We start from the raw sequence: 26575 nt of genomic DNA, 5'->3' as shown, positions 1-26575 counted from the left end.
GGGTTGTAGGTGACTACACTGTGTCTGTGGGTTGTAGGTGACTACACTGTGTCTGTGGGTTATAGGTGACTACTATGTGTCTGTGGGTTGTAGGTGACTACACTGTGTCTGTGGGTTGTAGGTGACTACACTGTGTCTGTGGGTTGTAGGTGACTACTATGTGTCTGTGGGTTATAGGTGACTACTCTGTGTCTGTGGGTTGTAGGTGACTACACTGTGTCTGTGGGTTGTAGGTGACTACTATGTGTCTGTGGGTTATAGGTGACTACACTGTGTCTGTGGGTTGTAGATGACTACACTGTGTCTGTGGGTTGTAGGTGACTACTCTGTGTCTGTGGGATGTAGGTGACTACACTGTGTCTGTGGGTTGTAGGTGACTACTATGTGTCTGTGGGTTATAGGTGACTACTCTGTGTCTGTGGGTTATAGGTGACTACTCTGTGTCTGTGGGATGTAGGTGACTACTCTGTGTCTGTGGGTTGTATGTGACTACTCTGTGTCTGTGGGTTGTATGTGACTACTCTGTGTCTGTGGGTTGTATGTGACTACACTGTGTCTGTGGATTATAGATGACTACTCTGTGTCTGTGGGTTGTAGGTGACTACTATGTGTCTGTGGGGGAGCTGGTTGCTGTGTGACATGACACCCTTCCTCTGTCATGACCTCTCTAAACTGTAGCAATAAAAACTGATTTAAGAAATAGATAAGAGAGTCTGCTAAATCCTAATATGAACGACAGATTTTTACCGTGTCAGTTCGGGGATCTGATAGAGCAACCTTTCGGTTACTGGCCCAACGAGTCTGCACAGCTATGATCTGTTAGTCATAACATTGTAATGTCTGAACTAAGAAAGAGTCCCTCCCAGCACATAAATGATATCCACTAACTAACTGGTCTTTTAGCCAGGTGCAGGCCATCAGAGGTTGGTATTGGTTGAGGAGCCACAGACAGAGAACCAATCAGCATGCTTGTCAGTCAGTACTATAGAGTCAGCCCTGTCCTGTTGTCAGTCAGTGGTTCTGTAGTCTACCTGTTGTCAGTCAGTGGTTCTGTAGTCTATCTGTTGTCAGTCAGTGGTTCTGTAGTCTACCTGTTGTCAGTCAGTGGTTCTGTAGTCTATCTGTTGTCAGTCAGTGGTTCTGTAGTCTATCTGTTGTCAGTCAGTGGTTCTATAGTCTACCTGTTGTCAGTCAGTGGTTCTGTAGTCTACCTGTTGTCAGTCAGTGGTTCTATAGTCTATCTGTTGTCAGTCAGTGGTTCTGTAGTCTACCTGTTGTCAGTCAGTGGTTCTATAGTCTATCTGTTGTCAGTCAGTGGTTCTGTAGTCTACCTGTTGTCAGTCAGTGGTTCTATAGTCTACCTGTTGTCAGTCAGTGGTTCTATAGTCTACCTGTTGTCAGTCAGTGGTTCTATAGTCTACCTGTTGTCAGTCAGTGGTTCTATAGTCTACCTGTTGTCAGTCAGTGGTTCTATAGTCTACCTGTTGTCAGTCAGTGGTTCTATAGTCTATCTGTTGTCAGTCAGTGGTTCTATAGTCTACCTGTTGTCAGTCAGTGGTTCTATAGTCTATCTGTTGTCAGTCAGTGGTTCTGTAGTCTACCTGTTGTCAGTCAGTGGTTCTATAGTCTACCTGTTGTCAGTCAGTGGTTCTATAGTCTACCTGTTGTCAGTCAGTGGTTCTATAGTCTACCTGTTGTCAGTCAGTGGTTCTATAGTCTATCTGTTGTCAGTCAGTGGTTCTATAGTCTACCTGTTGTCAGTCAGTGGTTCTATAGTCTACCTGTTGTCAGTCAGTGGTTCTGTAGTCTATCTGTTGTCAGTCAGTGGTTCTATAGTCTACCTGTTGTCAGTCAGTGGTTCTATAGTCTACATGTTGTCAGTCAGTGGTTCTATAGTCTACCTGTTGTCAGTCAGTGGTTCTATAGTCTACCTGTTGTCAGTCAGTGGTTCTATAGTCTACCTGTTGTCAGTCAGTGGTTCTATAGTCTACCTGTTGTCAGTCAGTGGTTCTATAGTCTACCTGTTGTCAGTCAGTGGTTCTATAGTCTATCTGTTGTCAGTCAGTGGGTCTATAGTCTATCTGTTGTCAGTCAGTGGTTCTATAGTCTACCTGTTGTCAGTCAGTGGTTCTATAGTCTATCTGTTGTCAGTCAGTGGGTCTATAGTCTATCTGTTGTCAGTCAGTACTATAGAGTCAGCCCTGTCCTGTTGTCAGTCAGTGGTTCTGTAGTCTATCTGTTGTCAGTCAGTGGGTCTATAGTCTATCTGTTGTCAGTCAGTGGTTCTATAGTCTACCTGTTGTCAGTCAGTGGTTCTATAGTCTATCTGTTGTCAGTCAGTGGTTCTGTAGTCTATCTGTTGTCAGTCAGTGGTTCTATAGTCTACCTGTTGTCAGTCAGTGGTTCTATAGTCTACCTGTTGTCAGTCAGTGGTTCTATAGTCTACCTGTTGTCAGTCAGTGGTTCTATAGTCTACCTGTTGTCAGTCAGTGGTTCTATAGTCTACCTGTTGTCAGTCAGTGGTTCTATAGTCTATCTGTTGTCAGTCAGTGGTTCTATAGTCTACCTGTTGTCAGTCAGTGGTTCTATAGTCTATCTGTTGTCAGTCAGTGGTTCTATAGTCTACCTGTTGTCAGTCAGTGGTTCTATAGTCTATCTGTTGTCAGTCAGTGGTTCTATAGTCTATCTGTTGTCAGTCAGTGGTTCTATAGTCTACCTGTTGTCAGTCAGTGGTTCTATAGTCTACCTGTTGTCAGTCAGTGGTTCTATAGTCTACCTGTTGTCAGTCAGTGGTTCTATAGTCTACCTGTTGTCAGTCAGTGGTTCTATAGTCTATCTGTTGCCAGTCAGTGGTTCTATAGTCTATCTGTTGTCAGTCAGTTGTTATATAGTCTATCTGTTGTCAGTCAGTGGTTCTGTAGTCTACATGTTGTCAGTCAGTGGTTCTATAGTCTATCTGTTGTCAGTCAGTGGTTCTATAGTCTACCTGTTGTCAGTCAGTGGTTCTGTAGTCTACCTGTTGTCAGTCAGTGGTTCTGTAGTCTACCTGTTGTCAGTCAGTGGTTCTATAGTCTATCTGTTGTCAGTCAGTGGTTCTATAGTCTACCTGTTGTCAGTCAGTGGTTCTGTAGTCTACCTGTTGTCAGTCAGTGGTTCTGTAGTCTACCTGTTGTCAGTCAGTGGTTCTATAGTCTACCTGTTGTCAGTCAGTGGTTCTATAGTCTACCTGTTGTCAGTCAGTGGTTCTATAGTCTATCTGTTGTCAGTCAGTGGTTCTATAGTCTACCTGTTGTCAGTCAGTGGTTCTATAGTCTACCTGTTGTCAGTCAGTGGTTCTGTAGTCTACCTGTTGTCAGTCAGTGGTTCTATAGTCTACCTGTTGTCAGTCAGTGGTTCTATAGTCTATCTGTTGTCAGTCAGTGGTTCTATAGTCTATCTGTTGCCAGTCAGTGGTTCTATAGTCTATCTGTTGTCAGTCAGTGGTTATATAGTCTACCTGTTGTCAGTCAGTGGTTCTATAGTCTATCTGTTGTCAGTCAGTGGTTCTATAGTCTACCTGTTGTCAGTCAGTGGTTCTATAGTCTACCTGTTGCCAGTCAGTGGTTCTATAGTCTATCTGTTGTCAGTCAGTGGTTATATAGTCTACCTGTTGTCAGTCAGTGGTTCTATAGTCTACCTGTTGTCAGTCAGTGGTTCTGTAGTCTACCTGTTGTCAGTCAGTGGTTCTATAGTCTACCTGTTGCCAGTCAGTGGTTCTATAGTCTATCTGTTGTCAGTCAGTGGTTCTATAGTCTACCTGTTGTCAGTCAGTGGTTCTATAGTCTACCTGTTGCCAGTCAGTGGTTCTATAGTCTATCTGTTGTCAGTCAGTGGTTCTATAGTCTATCTGTTGTCAGTCAGTGGTTCTATAGTCTATCTGTTGTCAGTCAGTGGTTCTATAGTCTATCTGTTGTCAGTCAGTGGTTATATAGTCTACCTGTTGTCAGTCAGTGGTTCTATAGTCTATCTGTTGTCAGTCAGTGGTTCTATAGTCTATCTGTTGTCAGTCAGTGGTTCTATAGTCTATCTGTTGTCAGTCAGTGGTTATATAGTCTACCTGTTGTCAGTCAGTGGTTCTATAGTCTATCTGTTGTCAGTCAGTGGTTCTATAGTCTATCTGTTGTCAGTCAGTGGTTCTATAGTCTATAGGTTCCCTGGGAACCCCTAGGCGTTTAAGAGCCAGAAATGGTTAACCCTGCTATAGAGCCAGCCCTGTCTCATGTGATGGCCCTGGGCCAAGGCCTGCCCTACCCTGTTCTCTGTGCTGGCTGGCTCTGTGTGTGTGTGTGTGTGTGTGTGTCTGTGTGTGTGTGTGTGTGTGTGTGTGTGTGTGTGTGTGTGTGTGTGTGTGTGTGTGTGTGTGTGTGTGTCTGTGTCTGTGTCTGTGTGTGTGTGTGTGTGTGTGTGTGTGTGTGTGTGTGTGTGTGTGTGTGTGTGTGTGTGTGTGGGTGTGTGGAGCAGCCTGACAGAGGAAGGCCTTTCTAGCTGACGTTCTCGATTGCAAAATACCAAATAAATATTTAGCTTCAAACAGGCTCTTTCTCCCATCTGTGTCACAAACCATCCCAGTATGTGCATCTCTACCTCTTCTTTTCAAGAGCAACGTTAAGAAAAATATAGATTTTCTCTCTGTGGAGAAACAAGACACACACACAGACACACACACACACACACACACACACACACACACACACACACACACACACACACACACACACACACACACACACCTTTCTTTCGCACTATTGGTTAGAGCCTGTAAGTAAGCATTTCACTGTAAGGTCTACACCTGTTGTATTCGGCGCCCGTGACAAATAAACTTTAATTTGATTTGATTTGATCTAGACCAGGACTGTCTACTGTCTACAACACAAGTATCTAGCCCAGGACTGTCTACTGTCTACAACACAAGTATCTAGCCCAGGACTGTCTACTGCCAACAACACAAGTATCTAGCCCAGGACTGTCTACTGTCTACAACACAAGTATCTAGCCCAGGACTGTCTACTGTCTACAACACAAGTATCTAACCCAGGAGTGTCTACTGCCAACAACAGAAACTGAAGAACATGCCAAACATAGAGAATAACTAATATTATTTCTATGCCTAGATAATACATGTACGTTGTTTAAAAAGCACCCTTGTGAAAGTCTCAGTCAGAAATGAGAGAATAAACCCTGTATGGTGAACCATATGTGAACCAGAGGCTGAGAGTCTTCAGTTCAGAGGGGTGGTAGGTAGCCTAGTGGTTAGAGAGTTGGACTAGTAACCGCAAGGTTGCAAGATCGAATCCCAGAGCTGACAAGGTAAAACATATGTCGTTCTGCCCCTGAACAAGGCAGTTAACCCACTGTTCCTAGGTTGTCATTGAAATTACGTATTTGTTCTTAACTGACTTGCCTAGTTAAATAAAGGTTAATATTTTTTAAATTAAATAAATTGTTCACTGGAAGTGGGGTCCTGTGTACTCTGGGCATTACTGACTCAAATGTATGAAATAAGTGGAAAAGATTCATTCTTTTGACTGAAACGAGTGGAAAAGATTCATTCTTTTGACAAACGAGTCGAAAAGATTCATTCTTTTGACTGAAACGAGTCGAAAAGATTCATTCCTTTGACTGAAACGAGTCGAAAAGATTCATTCTTTTGACTGAAACGAGTGGAAAAGATTCATTCTTTTGACTGAAACGAGTCGAAAAGATTCATTCTTTTGACTGAAACGAGTCGAAAAGATTCATTCTTTTGACTGAAACGAGTGGAAAAGATTCATTCTTTTGACTGAAACGAGTCGAAAAGATTAATTCTTTTGACTGAAACGAGTCGAAAAGATTCATTCTTTTGACTGAAACGAGTCGAAAAGATTCATTCTTTTGACTGAAACGAGTCGAAAAGATCAGAGTCAGTAAAAAGAGTTGAACTTCCCAATTCACTTAAAAAGAAACCCGAAGAAGATAATGTCCCTATCCCTAAAGAACACCGACACACTCACGATACAAGTGTCACATACACAGAAATAGTTCCCGACTGCTCCTGGTGGATCCAATTACAGACACCTTCAAACAGTAAATTGCTCTTGCAAAGAGAGGCTGTTTGCCCTGTTGCCACATCTCTGTCCAAGGCTGATTGTGTAACAACGATACAGTGCACCATCTCCTATCTGTCCATGAGTATGTATATTCCAGGGTGTAGATAGACCCATTAGTTTGGCCCTCATAGAACCTAACCAGCATTTATGGTTCACGTGGAACGTGTAAAGTGTCTCTATGTCAGTATAAAGCTAGTCTCTATGTCAGTGTAGAGCTAGTCTCTATGTCAGTGTAGAGCTAGTCTCTATGTCAGTGTAAAGCTAGTATCTATGTCAGTCTCTATGTCAGTATAAAGCTAGTCTCTATGTCAGTGTAAAGCTAGTCTCTATGTCAGTGTAAAGCTAGTATCTATGTCAGTCTCTATGTCCGTGTAAAGCTAGTCTCTATGTCAGTGTAGAGCTAGTCTCTATGTCAGTCTCTATGTCCGTGTAAAGCTAGTCTCTATGTCAGTGTAAAGCTAGTATCTATGTCAGTCTCTATGTCCGTGTAAAGCTAGTCTCTATGTCAGTGTAGAGCTAGTCTCTATGTCAGTGTAAAGCTAGTATCTATGTCAGTGTAAAGCTAGTCTCTATGTCAGTGTAAAGCTAGTATCTATGTCAGTCTCTATGTCCGTGTAAAGTGTCTCTATGTCAGTCTCTATGTCTGTGTAAAGCTAGTCTCTATGTCAGTGTAAAGCTAGTCTCTATGTCAGTGTAAAGCTAGTCTCTATGTCAGTGTAAAGCTAGTATCTATGTCAGTCTCTATGTCCGTGTAAAGTGTCTCTATGTCAGTCTCTATGTCCGTGTAAAGCTAGTCTCTATGTCAGTGTAAAGCTAGTCTCTATGTCAGTGTAAAGTGTATCTATGTCAGTCTCTATGTCCGTGTAAAGCTAGTCTCTATGTCAGTGTAAAGTGTATCTATGTCAGTCTCTATGTCCGTGTAAAGCTAGTCTCTATGTCAGTGTAAAGTGTATCTATGTCAGTCTCTATGTCCGTGTAAAGCTAGTCTCTATGTCCGTGTAAAGCTAGTCTCTATGTCAGTGTAAAGTGTATCTATGTCAGTCTCTATGTCCGTGTAAAGCTAGTCTCTATGTCTGTGTAAAGCTAGTCTCTATGTCAGTGTAAAGTGTATCTATGTCAGTCTCTATGTCCGTGTAAAGCTAGTCTCTATGTCAGTGTAAAGTGTATCTATGTCAGTCTCTATGTCCGTGTAAAGCTAGTCTCTATGTCAGTGTAAAGTGTATCTATGTCAGTCTCTATGTCCGTGTAAAGCTAGTCTCTATGTCCGTGTAAAGCTAGTCTCTATTTAGTAACCTTGCACCACTAATCGTTCTTTCTATTACCATTCTCTCAGGTAGTTTTCAGTCTCCAGCATTTAAGAGATTATTAACTAATATGCGATTTAAAGGACCCTCCGGTTAACCCTGCCTTCTAGTTCATCTTTAACCCACACTGTAAATACCTGGATGGGTGTGGAACAGGGAGATCCCACCCATAGGCCCCAGCATAACCTGTAGTCTAACACTGCAGACACATCAGTTAGTTAGCTGTAACAGCTTTAAAAACAATACATCACAGGCTAAAACCACAGTACATTTTTGTCCTTCCAAGACTGATTTCTAAGAGGATATCGTTGTGTAATAACGTGTTTCCATCCTGTACCAGTCTCAGTAATTTAACCGATAACTCAATTACAAAGCCAGTATTTTACATTGATGTTTAGAACAAGATATTGGTTGAACTACAACTATTGATGCTGCTAGGAAAGTACACTCTTCAAAAAAGGGTTCTACAGCTGTCTCCGTACGAGCACCCTTAAAGGGTTCTACAGCTGTCTCCGTAGGAACCACCCTTAAAGGGTTCTACGGCTGTCTCCGTAGGAGCACCCTTAAAGGGTTCTACAGCTGTCTCCGTACGAGCACCCTTAAAGGGTTCTACAGCTGTCTCCGTAGGAGCACCCTTAAAGGGTTCTACGGCTGTCTCCGTAGGAGCACCCTTAAAGGGTTCTACGGCTGTCTCCGTAGGAACACCCTTAAAGGGTTCTACATGGAACCCAAAAAGGTTCTACCCGGAACCAAAAAAAGGGTACTTCAAAGTGTTATTCTATGGGGACAGTCGAACTCTTTCAGGTTCTAGATAGCACCTTTTTCCCCCCTAAGAGCGTAGTATGAAACACTCCAGTGATGGCAGGATTGTGTGATCAACAACACATTCCATTCCGTGTAGAAGATATGACATTAGTCCTCAACTAAATCCCAAGTTTCCTTCTCAGGCTTCTCACTAACACCACCAACAACAACAACAACAACACAAACACCAACATCAACAACACCACAAACAACAACAACAACAACACAAACAACACCAACAACACCACCGCAAACAACAACAACACCAACAACACCACCACAAACAACAACAACACCAACAACACCACCACAAACAACAACAACACCAACAACACCACCACAAACAACAACAACACCAACAACACCACCACAAACAACAACAACACAAACAACACCACCGCAAACAACAACAACACCAACAACACCACCGCAAACAACAACAACACCAACAACACCACCACAAACAACAACAACAACAACAACACCACCAACAACAACAACACAAACAACAACACCACCAACAACAACAACACAAACAACAACAACAACAACAACACAAACACCACCACCAACAACAACAGCAGCAACAGCAACAACAGCAGCAGCAACATAACATCTCACCTCTAAGAATGCTTCATAGACATACAGCCGGTCAGTTCTTCAGTGTTAACCTGTCACTATGAACATACCTAAGATATACCGCTGTCACTGTGACGTCTGGTTGGGTAGGGTTGGTTAGGGGAGGGTACACCCCACCCTGTAGGGGAGTGGACTGGAGTGCTCTGCTCTGTCTATGACTATGACTCATCTCTGTGGTATTTAGTTCTAGATATTCTTTCCCTTCATAGAGCACTACATTTGATCAGAGCTAATGGGCCCTGGTCTAAAGTAGTTCACTATATAGGGAATAGGGTGCACTTTCAGACCCTAGAGAGTGGCTCCTGAACCCTGACCCTACTCCCTGAGGCTCCTGAACCCTGGTGTTAGTATTACAGGTCCAGTAAAACACGGGGTACACGCTGGCCCTCAAGAGGACACGTCTGTCCCTCCAGTATTCCATGATTGTGACGGCATTGCGACTTAAAAAGTATCTCTGTCAAAGCGTAGTTGTTACATTTGAGTCATTTCAGCAGTCGCTCTTATCCAGAGCGTCTAGGGTTAAGTGGGGCGGCAGGGTAGCCTAATGGTTAGAGCGTTGGACTAGTAACCGAAAAGGTTGCAAGATCAAATCCCCGAGCTGACAAGGTACAAATCTGTCGTTCTGCCCCTGAACAAGGGGCACTGTTCCTAGGCCGTCATTGAAAATAAGAATTTGTTCTTAACTGACTTGCCTAGTTAAATAAATAAAAACAAGTGCCTTGCTCAAGGGCACGTCGACAGATTTTTCACCTAGTCGTCTCGGAGATTTGAACCAACGACCTTTTGGTTACTGGTCCAACGCTCCCTACTAGCTCTACTGAGAAAAAAACATGGCTTTCCTCTGGATGAACTATATGGAACCATGGTAACAGAGTTTAATGAAGCAATGAAGGCCTGGGAGATGACAACACGGAGAGGCATCGCTCAGGTTTATCATTAAACTGCTAGGGAACCACTCCCTCACACACAGCAGTGGACATCAGCCCCCTGATAAGATTAAACATTTCAAACGAATGACAGCGCACGCCACTCTCACTTCAAGACTATGGCTATCTATGTGCCGGTATGATAGCTAGAGAGGTAATCGTTTTTTACATTTTTATATAGTATCTTTGAGACTCAAAAAACATAGGTAATGACATAGTGTCAAACACAGTTCACATCTTAATAACAATCAGAGGGGAAATCCAATCCTCTTCACTGGATCCAATCCAAACATCCTTTTATGGGAAACCTGGTCTGTTATATGAAATCAGATGAAGGATTGGTGGTTGACTCCATTTAAAAAGCTGCTGCTAATAGTTTGGGACATTCTGTAGTGACTCTTCATAACAGGACAACTATTTCTCTTCATTAAAAGCCAAACAAACAAACAAACAAACAAACAAACAAACAAACAAAAGAAGGGTCAGAAATCAGAAGAGTCAAGAGTCCTCTAACAAGTGCAGACACATGATTACAAAGCTGAGAGCTCCACAGACAGTTTCATGTTCAGGAGTGTTGCTATTCTCTTGAAGTCTTTAAAGATCTAGATCCTGAGGAAAGATGACCTCGTTTAGTAAGACGGCATTGGATAGCACTCTCGAGGTACACAGAGAGACACATGGCGGAGTCTAGACTCTCTAGGTACACAGAGAGACACCTGGCAGAGTCTAGACTCTCTAGGTACACAGAGAGACACATGGCGGAGTCTAGACTCTCTAGGTACACAGAGAGACACATGGCAGAGTCTAGACTCTCTAGGTACACAGAGAGACACGTGGCAGAGTCTAGACTCTCTAGGTACACAGAGAGACACATGGTGGAGTCTAGACTCTCTAGGCACACAGAGAGACACATGGCAGAGTCCAGACTCTCTAGGTACACAGAGAGACACATGGCGGAGTCTAGACTCTCTAGGTACACAGAGAGACACATGGCAGAGTCTAGACTCTCTAGGTACACAGAGAGACACATGGCAGAGTCTAGACTCTCTAGACAGATCTAGTGCTTTTAGTAAGTGTAGACGACGCCAGGTCTCAGGTCTGTGCAGGGTTGGGCACTATCACCTCCTTCCTCTCGTCTTTCTCCCCCCGTCCTCCACTCCTCTACCCAAACTTCAACTCAGTAGAGCTGTCAGTGTTTCCCACCAACCTGCGGTTTCTCAGCGTGGACACTAGTATAACTGGAATACTCTTACTCAAACCAGCTTCATCCGTAATAAGCAATTGGTGACCATATTTTTTGGAGGGAACGATAACTTCTTTCAGATGCCAAATTGGTCCCTGAAGGAAGAACTGAAGAACACGACAAAAAAAACATCTGAAGGTAAAAATGTCAAGATGATGAAATACAGAAATAGACTCCAATAGAAGAAGATGATGAAATACAGAAATAGACTCCAATAGAAGAAGATGATGAAATACAGAAATAGACTCCAATAGAAGAAGATGATGAAATACAGAAATAGACTCCAATAGAAGAAGCATACGGCATTCACATTTCTCACACACCCACACAGAGCACACGTGTTTTGCTTGGAAATACTAGAGAGACGGTCGATGAGTTATCCATACCGTTATTACCACCCCTATCATTACCATCACATTGCAATGACCTCTGTGAAATTAGCAGAACCGGTTTTGAAGTGAGTTAAACCTACATACAGTACGTTCAAAGTATAACAGCGAAACTCAAACCCATCCACTTGTCATGGCCAGAAGCAAGAAAAGAAACCTAAGACAAGCAGTGTTAGAGATCTTTATTAAGGGCCCTATGTCCCTCCAGGAACCATGACGATTAAGGGCCCTATGTCCCTCCAGGAACCATGACGATTAAGGGCCCTATGTCCCTCCAGAAACCATGACGATTAAGGGCCCTATGTCCCTCCAGAAACCATGACGATTAAGGGCCCTATGTCCCTCCAGGAACCATGACGATTAAGGGCCCTATGTCCCTCCAGGAACCATGACGATTAAGGGCCCTATGTCCCTCCAGGAACCATGACGATTAAGGGCCCTATGTCCCTCCAGAAACCATGACGATTAAGGGCCCTATGTCCCCTCAGGAACCATGACGATTAAGGGCCCTATGTCCCCTCAGGAACCATGACGATTAAGGGCCCTATGTCCCTCCAGGAACCATGACGATTAAGTAAATAGGAAAATAAGTATGTCCAAAGTGAACAAGAAACAATATGAGGAAGGTGTGGTTCAAATTCATTCTCTACATACCAGCCCAGTCGACACCCTCCTTCTCTACATACCAGCCCAGTCGACACCCTCCTTCTCTACATACCAGCCCAGCAGACAACCTCCTTCTCTACATACCAGCCCAGTCGACACCCTCATTCTCTACATACCAGCCCAGCAGACAGAGAGAGACGTTTGATGAGTTGTCCGTACCGTTATTACCACCCCTATCATTACTATCACATTGCAATGACCTCTGTGAAATTAGCAGAACCGGTTCTGAAGTGAGTTAAACCTACATACAGTACGTTCAAAGTGTAACAGCGAAACTCAAACCCATCCACTTGTCATGGCCAGAAGCAAGAAAAGAAACCTAAGACAAGCAGTGTTAGAGATCTTTATTAAGGGCCCTATGTCCCTCCAGGAACCATGACGATTAAGGGCCCTATGTCCCTCCAGGAACCATGACGATTAAGGGCCCTATGTCCCTCCAGGAACCATGACGATTAACGGCCCTCCAGGAACCATGACGATTAAGGGCCCTATGTCCCTCCAGGAACCATGACGATTAAGGGCCCTATGTCCCTCCAGGAACCATGACGATTAAGGGCCCTATGTCCCTCCAGGAACCATGACGATTAAGGGCCCTATGTCCCTCCAGAAACCATGACGATTAAGGGCCCTATGTCCCTCCAGGAACCATGACGATTAAGGGCCCTATGTCCCTCCAGGAACCATGACGATTAAGGGCCCTATGTCCCTCCAGGAACCATGACGATTAAGGGCCCTATGTCCCCTCAGGAACCATGACGATTAAGGGCCCTATGTCCCTCCAGGAACCATGACGATTAAGGGCCCTATGTCCCTCCAGGAACCATGACGATTAAGGGCCCTATGTCCCTCCAGAAACCATGACGATTAGGTAAATAGGAAAATAAGTATGTTCAAAGTGAACAAGAAACAATATGAGGAAGGTGTGGTTCAAATTCATTCTCTACATACCAGCCCAGCAGACACCCTCCTTCTCTACATACCAGCCCAGCTGACACCCTCCTTCTCTACATACCAGCCCAGCAGACACCCTCCTTCTCTACATACCAGCCCAGCAGACACCCTTCTTCTCTACATACCAGCCCAGCTGACACCCTCCTTCTCTACATACCAGCCCAGCAGACACCCTCATTCTCTACAGACCAGCCCAGCTGACACCCTCCTTCTCTACAGACCAGCCCAGCAGACACCCTTCTTCTCTACATACCAGCCCAGCAGACACCCTCCTTCTCTACAGACCAGCCCAGCAGACACCCTCCTTCTCTACATACCAGCCCAGCAGACACCCTCATTCTCTACAGACCAGCCCAGCAGACACCCTCCTTCTCTACATACCAGCCCAGCAGACACCCTCCTTCTCTACAGACCAGCCCAGCATACACCCTCATTCTCTACATACCAGCCCAGCAGACACCCTCCTTCTCTACAGACCAGCCCAGCAGACACCCTCATTCTCTACATACCAGCCCAGCAGACACCCTCATTCTCTACATACCAGCCCAGCAGACACCCTCTTTCTCTACAGACCAGCCCAGCAGACACCCTCATTCTCTACATACCAGCCCAGCAGACACCCTCCTTCTCTACAGACCAGCCCAGCAGACACCCTCATTCTCTACAGACCAGCCCAGCAGACACCCTCATTCTCTACAGACCAGCCCAGCAGACACCCTCATTCTCTACAGACCAGCCCAGCAAACACCCTCCTTCTCTACAGACCAGCCCAGCAGACACCCTCCTTCTCTACATACCAGCCCAGCAGACACCCTCCTTCTCTACAGACCAGCCCAGCTGACACCCTCCTTCTCTACAGACCAGCCCAGCTGACACCCTCCTTCTCTACATACCAGCCCAGCAGACACCCTCCTTCTCTACATACCAGCCCAGCAGACACCCTCCTTCTCTACAGACCAGCCCAGCCGACACCCTCATTCTCTACAGACCAGCCCAGCTGACACCCTCCTTCTCTACAGAAACACAGAAACTGCCAAAAATCATTTTTATTCAATAAATTGTGTCCACCCGCACGAGGGTGAAAGTAGTGCACCATATAGGGAATAGGGTGGCATTTGGAACATATAATACATACACACCACTGTGACTGTTCACAGAAAGGACCAATTCCTCACTGAGTTGGTGATTGGCACACTGTGGATTCCATGCCAGTGATGCCACACTAGTTAGTTGGCATTGTGAACGGTTACCCGTGTGTTCCTTTGTGTCACCCGACACACAATGGCTGCTGGGATTTCTGGATGAAGAAACGGAGGAGGGTTTGAGGGGTGAGCTGAACCAATTGAATTTGTAGAAGAAGACGACATCAGCTGTCACGGTACAACACACCTGTGCTACTTCCACCAAGTCTACTTTACTGTCACTGTACACTTAAAACCACAGGAGGTTGGTGAGACTTTAATTAGGGGAGGACGGGCTCGTGGTAACGGCTGGAGCGGAATCGGTGGAAAGGTATCAAATACATCAAACACGGTTGGTTTCCATGGTTTCGTTATTATGATCCGTCCTCCCGTTCAGCAGCCTCCACTGACTTAAACATGGAAATCCTCTGAACAAAGGTGATATTTATGTTTGGCGGGTTTTATTCCTCAAAATGTTTACAACAGTGCACTTCGTGTAAAAGAATAGACACCATTGACTGACGTGAGAACAAAAGGATCCTCTGAGAACCAGCCCTTGTTACCCCAGGTGTTCCGTTTTGACAAACACAACGTTTTTAGGTTAATTATGCGAGTCCTACCAGCTGTCAGTCTCACGTCAGAATCACATGTTTATCCATGTTTCTCAAACGTTAAAATTTCAGAGTTTTTCCAAACGTCAAATGTTGAAGTGTTTAAGTTAGAATTCAGGCATTAAATCCAAATTCTTAAGGTTAGACATTAACTCTGAATGGTTGCGGTAAGGGTTAAGGTTAGACATTAACTCTGAATGGTTGCGGTAAGGGTTAAGGTTAGTCATTAACTCTGAATGGTTAAGGTAAGGGTTAAGGTTAGTCATTAACTCTAACTGGTTAAGGTAAGGGTTAAGGTTAGTCATTAACTCTAACTGGTTAAGGTAAAGGCTAAGGTTAGTCATTAACTCTAACTGGTTAAGGTAAGGGTTAAGGTTAGTCATTAACTCTAACTGGTTAAGGTAAGGGTTAAGGTTAGTCATTAACTCTAACTGGTTAAGGTAAGGGTTAAGGTTAGTCATTAACTCTGAATGGTTAAGGTTAGGGCTAAGGTTAGACATTAACTCTGAATGGTTAAGGTAAGGGTTAAGGTTAGACATTAACTCTGAATGGTTAAGGTTAGGGCTAAGGTTAGACATTAACTCTGAATGGTTAAGGTAAGGGTTATGGTTAGACATTAACTCTTAATGGTTAAGGTAAGGGCTAAGGTTAGACATTAACTCTGAATGGTTAAGGTAAGGGTTAAGGTTTGGGATTTGGCTTAAAACAAAAAAAACGACCTTTGGACGACCTTTGGAATCAGCAGCAGATGCTTATGCCCATCCACTATCCCTGTCCACAGTGCCCTAGCATCACAATGCCCTAGCACCACAGTGCCCTAGCACCACAGTGCCCTAGCATCACAGTGCCCTAGCACCACAATGCCCTAGCACCACACGGCCCTAGCACCACAGTGCCCTAGCACCACAGTGCCCTAGCATCACAGTGCCCTAGCACCACAGTGCCCTAGCACCACAGTGCCCTAGCACCACAGTGCCCTAGCACCACAGTGCCTTAGCACCACAGTGCCCTAGCATCACAGTGCCCTAGCATCACAGTGCCCTAGCACCACAGTGCCCTAGCACCACAGTGCCTTAGCACCACAGTGCCCTAGCATCACAGTGCCCTAGCATCACAATGCCCTAGCATCACAGTGCCCTAGCATCACAATGCCCTAGCATCACAGTGCCCTAGCATCACAGTGCCCTAGCACCACAGTGCCCTAGCATCACAGTGCCCTAGCATCACAATGCCCTAGCATCACAGTGCCCTAGCACCACAGTGCCCTAGCATCACAGTGCCCTAGCATCACAATGCCCTAGCATCACAGTGCCCTAGCACCACAGTGCCCTAGCATCACAGTGCCCTAGCACCACAGTGCCCTAGCACCACAGTGCCCTAGCATCACAGTGCCCTAGCACCACAGTGCCCTAGCATCACAGTGCCCTAGCATCACAATGCCCTAGCATCACAGTGCCCTAGCATCACAGTGCCCTAGCACCACAGTGCCTTAGCACCACAGTGCCCTAGCATCACAATGCCCTAGCATCACAATACCCTAGCACCACAATGCACTAGCACCACAATGCCCTAGCACCACAGTGCCCTAGCACCACAGTGCCCTAGCACCACAGTGCCCTAGCATCACAATACCCTAGCACCACAATACCCTAGCACCACAGTGCCCTAGCACCACAGTGCCCTAGCACCACAATGCCCTAGCATCACAATGCCCTAGCACCACAGTGCCCTAGCACCACAGTGCCCTAGCACCACAGTGCCCTAGCAAAACCCCAAACCTACATGAAGGTAACAACACTCAACGTTGCCCCTAGTGGCCAGTTTCCACATAATTTCCTGACTTCCTCCGACATGGATGGACATTGAATACTGACTTCTGTCACGTGTGGCCTGGCTGGGGAGTCAACACAACACTACCTCCCAGGTGATGACGTGATCATGGAGCAAGTTTCTCTCTCTCTCGCTCTCCCTTCTCTCTCTTTCTCTCTCTCCCCCTCTCTTTCTCCTCCCCCCTTCTCTCTTCTCTCTCTTTCTCTCTCTCCCCCTCTCTTTCTCCTCCCCCCTTCTCTCTCTCTCTCTCTCTCTCGTCGTGGGACTGTTTGTGTTTGCATAGTGCGAAGAGTTGAATCATCTAAACCTTGATAAATCACATAAATCTGATCACATAAATCTGATCTATGGTAATGTAGGTAGGTATGGGGAGGAGGGGGGAGTGTTAGCTATATGAAAACTAAACACACAGGTTTAGATGGCAGGGTGGGCTGCTGTGTGAATGGAATGGACCCGGATTATGGTCCTACTAATCAATCTTACTCAATAACAGGGTTTATGAATGGACCCGGATTATGGTCCTACTAATCAATCTTACTCAATAACAGGGTTTATGAATGGACCCGGATTATGGTCCTACTAATCAATCTTACTCAATAACAGGGTTTATGAATGGACCCGGATTATGGTCCTACTAATCAATCTTACTCAATAACAGGGTTTATGAATGGACCAGGATTATGATCCTACTAATCTGTTTTACTCATTAACAGGGTTTATGAATGGACCACAAACGAGTCATCCTTTTGTATTTTCACTTTTTCAGGAATCAACACAGCCTTAACAAATTATTCTCACTATACACTGTATCTCACCATTACTATACTCTGTATCTCACCATTACCATACTCTGTATCTCACTATACTCTGTATCTCACCATTACCATACTCTGTATCTCACCATTACCATAGCGCTGTATCTCACCATTACTATACTCTGTATCTCACCATTACCATACACTGTATCTCACCATTACTATACTCTGTATCTCACCATTACCATACACTGTATCTCACCATTACTATACTCTGTATCTCACCATTACCATACACTGTATCTCACCATTACCATACACTGTATCTCACTATACTCTGTATCTCACCATTACCATACACTGTATCTCACCATTACCATACGCTGTATCTCACTATACTCTGTATCTCACTATACTCTGTATCTCACTATTACCATACACTGTATCTCCCCATTACCATACGCTGTATCTCACCATTACCATACGCTGTATCTCCCCATTACCATACACTGTATCTCACCATTACCATACGCTGTATCTCACCATTACCATACGCTGTATCTCACCATTACCATACGCTGTATCTCCCCATTACCATACGCTGTATCTCACCATTACCATACACTGTATCTCCCCATTACCATACGCTGTATCTCACCATTACCATACGCTGTATCTCCCCATTACCATACACTGTATCTCACCATTACCATACGCTGTATCTCCCCATTACCGTTCGCTGTATCTCACCATTACCATACGCTGTATCTCCCCATTACCGTTCGCTGTATCTCCCCATTACCATACACTGTATCTCACCATTACCATACGCTGTATCTCCCCATTACCATACGCTGTATCTCCCCATTACCATACGCTGTATCTCACCATTACCATACGCTGTATCTCACCATTACCATACGTTGTATCTCACCATTACCATACGCTGTATCTCACCATTACCATACACTGTATCTCACCATTACCATACGCTGTATCTCACCATTACCATACACTGTATCTCACCATTACCATAAACTGTATCTCCCCATTACCATACGCTGTATCTCACCATTACCATACACTGTATCTCACCATTACCATACACTGTATCTCCCCATTACCATACGCTGTATCTCCCCATTACCATACGCTGTATCTCACCATTACCATACACTGTATCTCCCCATTACCATACGCTGTATCTCACCATTACCATACGCTGTATCTCCCCATTACCATACACTGTATCTCACCATTACCATACGCTGTATCTCACCATTACCATACGCTGTATCTCACCATTACCATACACTGTATCTCCCCATTACCATACGCTGTATCTCACCATTACCATACACTGTATCTCCCCATTACCATACGCTGTATCTCACCATTACCATACGCTGTATCTCCCCATTACCATACACTGTATCTCACCATTACCATACGCTGTATCTCACCATTACCATACGCTGTATCTCACCATTACCATACACTGTATCTCCCCATTACCATACGCTGTATCTCACCATTACCATACGCTGTATCTCCCCATTACCATACGCTGTATCTCACCATTACCATACACTGTATCTCCCCATTACCATACGCTGTATCTCACCATTACCATACACTGTATCTCCCCATTACCATACACTGTATCTCACCATTACCATACGCTGTATCTCACCATTACCATACGCTGTATCTCACCATTACCATACACTGTATCTCCCCATTACCATACGCTGTATCTCACCATTACCATACGCTGTATCTCCCCATTACCATACGCTGTATCTCACCATTACCATACGCTGTATCTCCCCATTACCATACGCTGTATCTCACCATTACCATACGCTGTATCTCCCCATTACCATACACTGTATCTCACCATTACCATACGCTGTATCTCCCCATTACCATACACTGTATCTCACCATTACCATACGCTGTATCTCACCATTACCATACGCTGTATCTCACCATTACCATACGCTGTATCTCACCATTACCATACGCTGTATCTCACCATTACCATACGCTGTATCTCACCATTACCATACACTGTATCTCACCATTACCATACGCTGTATCTCACCATTACCATACGCTGTATCTCACCATTACCATACGCTGTATCTCCCCATTACCATACACTGTATCTCACCATTACCATACGCTGTATCTCACCATTACCATACGCTGTATCTCACCATTACCATAGCGCTGTATCTCCCCATTACCATACGCTGTATCTCCCCATTACCATACGCTGTATCTCCCCATTAGCTCTGAAAACAACATCATGGTGTTTTGGATTACCAGGTTGTCCTGAAACACTGTTACAGCCACTATATCTCTAAGTTGTTACTGCGTGACCTGTACAGACCTACGCCTTGTCTGTAGCCTGCTCAATGTACTCCAACATACCTTTACTGACACAGACTGAAGGTATGCATTTTACAACCATTAATTCACTTCTCAACTAAACAACAATGACCAAGGGACCACTCCCTTCCAACTGGTACAGTGGGGCAGAAAAGTATTTAGTCAGCCACCAATTGTGCAAGTTCTCCCACTTAAAAAGATGAGAGAGGCCTGTAATTTTCATCATAGGTACACTTCAACTATGACAGACAAAATGAGGGGAAAAAATCCAGAAAATCACATTGTAGGATTTTTAATGAATTTATTTGCAAATTATGGTGGAAAATAAGTATTTGTTCAATAACAAAAGTTTATCTCAATACTTTGTTATATACCCTTTGTTGGCAATGACAGAGGTGAAACGTTTTCTGTAAGTCTTCACAAGGTTTTCACACACTGTTGCTGGTATTTTGGCCCATTCCCCCATGCAGATCTCCTCTAGAGCAGTGATGTTTTGGGGCTGTTGCTGGGCAACACGGACTTTCAACTCCCTCCAAAGATTTTCTATGGGGTTGAGATCTGGAGACTGGCTAGGCCACTCCAGGACCTTGAAATGCTTCTTACGAAGCCACTCCTTCGTTGCCCGGGTGGTGTGTTTGGGATCATTGTCATGCTGAAAGACCCAGCCACGTTTCATCTTCAATGCCCTTGCTGATGGAAGGAGGTTTTCACTCAAAATCTCACGATACATGGCCCCATTCATTCTTTCCTTTACACGGATCAGTCGTCCTGGTCCCTTTGCAGAAAAACAGCCCCAAAGCATGATGTTTCCACCCCCATGCTTCACAGTAGGTATGGTGTTCTTTGGATGCAACTCAGCATTCTTTGTCCTCCAAACACGACGAGTTGAGTTTTTACCAAAAAGTTATATTTTGGTTTCATCTGACCATATGACATTCTCCCAATCTTCTTCTGGATCATCCAAATGCTCTCTAGCAAACTTCAGACGGGCCTGGACATGTACTGGCTTAAGCAGGGGGACACGTCTGGCACTGCAGGATTTGAGTCCCTGGCGGCGTAGTGTGTTACTGATGGTAGGCTTTGTTACTTTGGTCCCAGCTCTCTGCAGGTCATTCACTAGGTCCCCCCGTGTGGTTCTGGGATTTTTGCTCACCGTTCTTGTGATCATTTTGACCCCACGGGGTGAGATCTTGCGTGGAGCCCCAGATCGAGGGAGATTATCAGTGGTCTTGTATATCTTCCATTTCCTAATAATTGCTCCCACAGTTGATTTCTTCAAACCAAGCTGCTTACCTATTCCAGATTCAGTCTTCCCAGCCTGGTGCATGTCTACAATTTTGTTTCTGGTGTCCTTTGACAGCTCTTTGTTCTTGGCCATAGTGGAGTTTGGAGTGTGACTGTTTGAGGTTGTGGACAGGTGTCTTTTATACTGATAACAAGTTCAAACAGGTGCCATTAATACAGGTAACGAGTGGAGGACAGAGGAGCCTCTTAAAGAAGAAGTTACAGGTCTGTGAGAGCCAGAAATCTTGCTTGTTTGTAGGTGACCAAATACTTATTTTCCACCATAATTTGCAAATAAATTCATTAAAAATCCTACAATGTGATTTTCTGGATTTTTTTCTTCTCATTTTGTCTGTCATAGTTGAAGTGTACCTATGATGAAAATTACAGGCCTCTCTCATCTTTTTAAGTGGGAGAACTTGCACAATAGGTGGCTGACTAAATACTTTTTTGCCCCACTGTACATGTTAACAACATTTCAAGGAATGCGTGAGGGACACACTGGTAGAGCAACACGTTCAGCAGTAGGAGCTCTCTGAGAAACAAGTCCTATTCAAGTTCTACTGGTCTGTCTACTTCCTGCCTTCCTAGTGTGACAGAAAATAATGCAACAAATTAAATCATTAGGACAGACAGAGACAGACAGACAGACAGACAGACAGACAGACAGACAGACAGACAGACAGACAGACAGACAGACAGACAGACAGACAGACAGACAGACAGACAGACATAGAGAGAGACAGACATAGAGAGAGACAGACAGACATAGAGACAGACATAGAGACAGACAGACAGACAGACAGACAGACAGACAGACAGACAGACAGACAGACAGACAGACAGACAGACAGACAGACAGACAGACAGACAGACAGACGGAAGGCTGGCAGCTTCCACCCAGAACCTACTGCATGCCTTTCACTGTCTGTTACAATACAGAGAAGACACTACTGCATGTATTTCACTGTCTGTTACAATACAGAGAAGACACTACTGCATGCCTTTCACTGTCTGTTACAATACAGAGAAGTATCCAATATGAACAACTGCCTCTCTTTGAAGGGTAACATCTCCAGGCCTACTGTACTATGTATGAAACACTGTAGGGATGACATGCAGGTAGACTAGTGGTTAGAGCGTTGGGCCAGTAACCAGCAGGTAGCCTAGAGGTTAGAGCGTTGGGCCAGTAACCAGCAGGTAGACTAGTGGTTAGAGCGTTGGACTAGTAACCAGCAGGTAGCCTAGTGGTTAGAGCGTTGGGCCAGTAACCAGCAGGTAGACTAGTGGTTAGAGCGTTGGGCCAGTAACCAGCAGGCAGCCTAGTGGTTAGAGCGTTGGACTAGTAACCAGCAGGTAGCCTAGTGGTTAGAGCGTTGGACTAGTAACCAGCAGGTAGCCTAGTGGTTAGAGCGTTGGACTAGTAACCAGCAGGTAGCCTAGTGGTTAGAGCGTTGGACTAGTAACCAGCAGGTAGACTAGTGGTTAGAGCGTTGGGCCAGTAACCAGCAGGTAGACTAGTGGTTAGAGCGTTGGGCCAGTAACCAGCAGGTAGCCTAGTGGTTAGAGCGTTGGGCCAGTAACCAGCAGGTAGACTAGTGGTTAGAGCGTTGGGCCAGTAACCAGCAGGTAGCCTAGTGGTTAGAGCGTTGGGCCAGTAACCAGCAGGTAGCCTAGTGGTTAGAGCGTTGGACTAGTAACCAGCAGGTAGCCTAGTGGTTAGAGCGTTGGGCCAGTAACCAGCAGGTAGCCTAGTGGTCAGAGCGTTGGACCAGTAACCAGCAGGTAGACTAGTGGTTAAAGAGTTGGGCCAGTAACCAGCAGGTAGCATAGTGGTTAGAGCGTTGGGCCAGTAACCAGCAGGTAGCCTAGTGGTTAGAGCGTTGGGCCAGTAACCAGCAGGTAGACTAGTGGTTAGAGTGTTGGGCCAGTAACCAGCAGATAGCCTAGTGGTTAGAACGTTGGGCCAGTAACCATCAGATAGCCTAGTGGTTAGAGCGTTGGACTAGTAACCAGCAGGTAGACTAGTGGTTAGAGCGTTGGGCCAGTAACCAGCAGGTAGCCTAGTGGTCAGAGCGTTGGACCAGTAACCAGCAGGTAGACTAGTGGTTAAAGAGTTGGGCCAGTAACCAGCAGGTAGCCTAGTGGTTAGAGCGTTGGGCCAGTAACCAGCAGGTAGCCTAGTGGTTAGAGCGTTGGACTAGTAACCAGCAGGTAGCCTAGTGGTTAGAGCGTTGGGCCAGTAACCAGCAGGTAGCCTAGTGGCTAGAGCGTTGGGCCAGTAACCAGCAGGTAGCCTAGTGGTTAGAGCGTTGGACTAGTAACCAGCAGGTAGCCTAGTGGTTAGAGCGTTGGGCCAGTAACCAGCAGGTAGCCTAGTGGTTAGAGCGTTGGGCCAGTAACCAGCAGGTAGACTAGTGGTTAGAGCGTTGGGCCAGTAACCAGCAGGTAGCCTAGTGGTTAGAGCGTTGGACTAGTAACCAGCAGGTAGCCTAGTGGTTAGAGCGTTGGGCCAGTAACCAGCAGGTAGCCTAGTGGTTAGAGCGTTGGGCCAGTAACCAGCAGGTAGACTAGTGGTTAGAGCGTTGGGCCAGTAACCAGCAGGTAGCCTAGTGGTTAAAGAGTTGGGCCAGTAACCAGCAGGTAGCCTAGTGGTTAAAGAGTTGGGCCAGTAACCAGCAGGTAGCCTAGTGGTGAGAGCGTTGGGCCAGTAACCAGCAGGTAGCCTAGTGGTTAAAGAGTTGGGCCAGTAACCAGCAGGTAGCCTAGTGGTGAGAGCGTTGGGCCAGTAACCAGCAGGTGTTAACCAATCAGCACTATGTTGTCCAAGCAGCACTGTGTTAACCAAGCAGCACTGTGTTAACCAATCAGCACTGTGTTGGCCAAGCAGCACTGTGTTAACCAATCAGCACTGTGTTGGCCAATCAGCACTGTGTTGGCCAAGCAGCACTGTGTTGGCCAAGCAGCACTGTGTTAACCAAGCAGCACTGTGTTAACCAATCAGCACTGTGTTGGCCAAGCAGCACTGTGTTAACCAATCAGCACTGTGTTGGCCAAGCAGCACTGTGTTAGCCAACCAGCACTGTGTTAACCAAGCAGCACTGTGTTAACCAATCAGCACTGTGTTAACCAATCAGCACTGTGTTAGCCAAGCAGCACTGTGTTAACCAAGCAGCACTGTGTTAACCAATCAGCACTGTGTTAACCAATCAGCACTGTGTTAGCCAACCAGCACTGTGTTAACCAACCAGCACTGTGTTAACCAATCAGCACTGTGTTAGCCAAGCAGCACTGTGTTAACCAAGCAGCACTGTGTTAACCAATCAGCACTGTGTTAACCAATCAGCACTGTGTTAGCCAAGCAGCACTGTGTTAACCAAGCAGCACTGTGTTAACCAATCAGCACTGTGTTAACCAATCAGCACTGTGTTAGCCAACCAGCACTGTGTTAACCAACCAGCACTGTGTTAACCAATCAGCACTGTGTTAGCCAAGCAGCACTGTGTTAACCAAGCAGCACTGTGTTAACCAACCAGCACTGTGTTAACCAAGCAGCACTGTGTTAACCAAGCAGCACTGTATTAGCCAAGCAGCACTGTTAGCCAATCAGCACTGTGTTAGCCAATCAGCACTGTGTTAACCAATCAGCACTGTGTTAACCAAGCAGCACTGTGTTAACCAAGCAGCACTGTGTTAACCAACCAGCACTGTGTTAACCAAGCAGCACTGTGTTAACCAACCAGCACTGTGTTAGCCAAGCAGCACTGTGTTAACCAAGCAGCACTGTGTTAACCAACCAGCACTGTGTTAACCAATCAGCACTGTGTTAGCCAAGCAGCACTGTGTTAACCAATCAGCACTGTGTTAGCCAAGCAGCACTGTGTTAACCAACCAGCACTGTGTTAACCAAGCAGCACTGTGTTAACCAAGCAGCACTGTGTTAACCAACCAGCACTGTGTTAACCAATCAGCACTGTGTTAGCCAAGCAGCACTGTGTTAACCAATCAGCACTGTGTTAGCCAAGCAGCACTGTGTTAACCAATCAGCACTGTGTTAACCAAGCAGCACTGTGTTAACCAATCAGCACTGTGTTAGCCAAGCAGCACTGTGTTAACCAATCAGCACTGTGTTAACCAAGCAGCACTGTGTTAGCCAAGCAGCACTGTGTTAGCCAATCAGCACTGTGTTAGCCAAGCAGCACTGTGTTAACCAATCAGCACTGTGTTAACCAACCAGCACTGTGTTAGCCAAGCAGCACTGTTAGCCAAGCAGCACTGTGTTAACCAATCAGCACTGTGTTAACCAATCAGCACTGTGTTAAACAAGCAGCACTGTGTTAGCCAATCAGCACTGTGTTAACCAACCAGCACTGTGTTAACCAATCAGCACTGTGTTAGCCAAGCAGCACTGTTAGCCAAGCAGCAGGAGCCAAGCAGTGCCTTTAAATGTGTTTTCGATGATCTTTATTTTAGCTAGTCTATTAGTCAAGTCATTGTGTTATCACTGAGTGCAGAGTACAAGCTATCTAAGAACAAACATGATATCATGAACATATTGTAACGACCCTGGGTTTATAAGGGCGGATATCGACTCTGTCGTTCCAGCATGCTTTTGGAGCATGTCGATAGCGCGCTGGATTTCGGGCTAGAAGGTCGAGGGTTCGAGACCTGCTCCCTGCCTGTTTCATTACAATAATAATACCCAGGAGCCAAAGAAAGACCTTCAACACAACATGATAGGCTAAGGTTAATTATATAACGCTTAAGGCTATACTTATTAAATAAATGAGTTATTGTCGGAGGCTGGCGCCAAGGTAAAAGTCGTTATTGTACATTTCAGAGGTCTGGAATGTCAACACTTCAGTTCTTGTTATAAGCGGGTAAAATCATATTCATATAACATATTTGTAATAACACCACGTTGCATGCGACAGTATACTTTTTTTAGTTCTTTATCGGTTTAAATAATAGCAGCCCACTGCGGACAGAAGAACGGGTTCGTGACATACCTTTTCGTTTACGGTGACAGCGCGCGCGCTCAAGTTGAGAAGGTAACTGGAATCGTCGCGGTGCTTCGGGATCAGTTTGACTTGTGGGTGTTACCGGCAGGAACGGTGCAAGAGGACGAAGGCGTTCTCTGACACACCTGACGCACACGGGAGAAAACACACCTGACGCACACGGGAGAAAATAGACTGTTATTCTTCATATGGAACTTGTCATAATGTGGCGTGTACAGTAGGTTTAGGCTAGGTGACGTTTGTCTCAAGCATGTCGACATAAAAAATGATTCGGCATCCCACTGAATTCCCCTTGAGGTATTTGGGGAAGTTGCTGTGCCCTTCTCAAGGCCTCCCTCCCACAGAAAAAAAAAGTTGTTTCTCATAACCATGTTTGGAAATCTGTCTAGTCTAACATAATTTAGCTATTCCAGGAATGCAAGTATTACTGATGTACCGATTTACTAGAA

The 26575-nt window shown here is 45.3% G+C and overlaps 1 protein-coding gene across 3 annotated transcripts in view; it reads right to left on the bottom strand.

Moving 5' to 3' along the window:
* Positions 1-26355, bottom strand: part of LOC120044905 (myosin-14-like) — a 73217-nt gene extending 46862 nt beyond the window's left edge. For all 3 annotated transcript variants that reach the window (XM_038989633.1, XM_038989634.1, XM_038989635.1), the window contains exon 1: positions 26115-26355. The gene's annotated coding sequence lies outside the window, so the exon portion shown is untranslated. The remainder of the gene's footprint in view (positions 1-26114) is intronic.
* Between the last annotated feature and the right edge of the window lie 220 nt (positions 26356-26575).

The sequence above is a fragment of the Salvelinus namaycush genome, chromosome 3, assembly GCF_016432855.1.
Source record: "Salvelinus namaycush isolate Seneca chromosome 3, SaNama_1.0, whole genome shotgun sequence".
Classification (NCBI taxonomy): Eukaryota; Metazoa; Chordata; class Actinopteri; order Salmoniformes; family Salmonidae; genus Salvelinus; species Salvelinus namaycush.
Note: the sequence above shows the minus strand (reverse complement) of the source record. Positions and strands in the feature narration are given on the sequence as shown.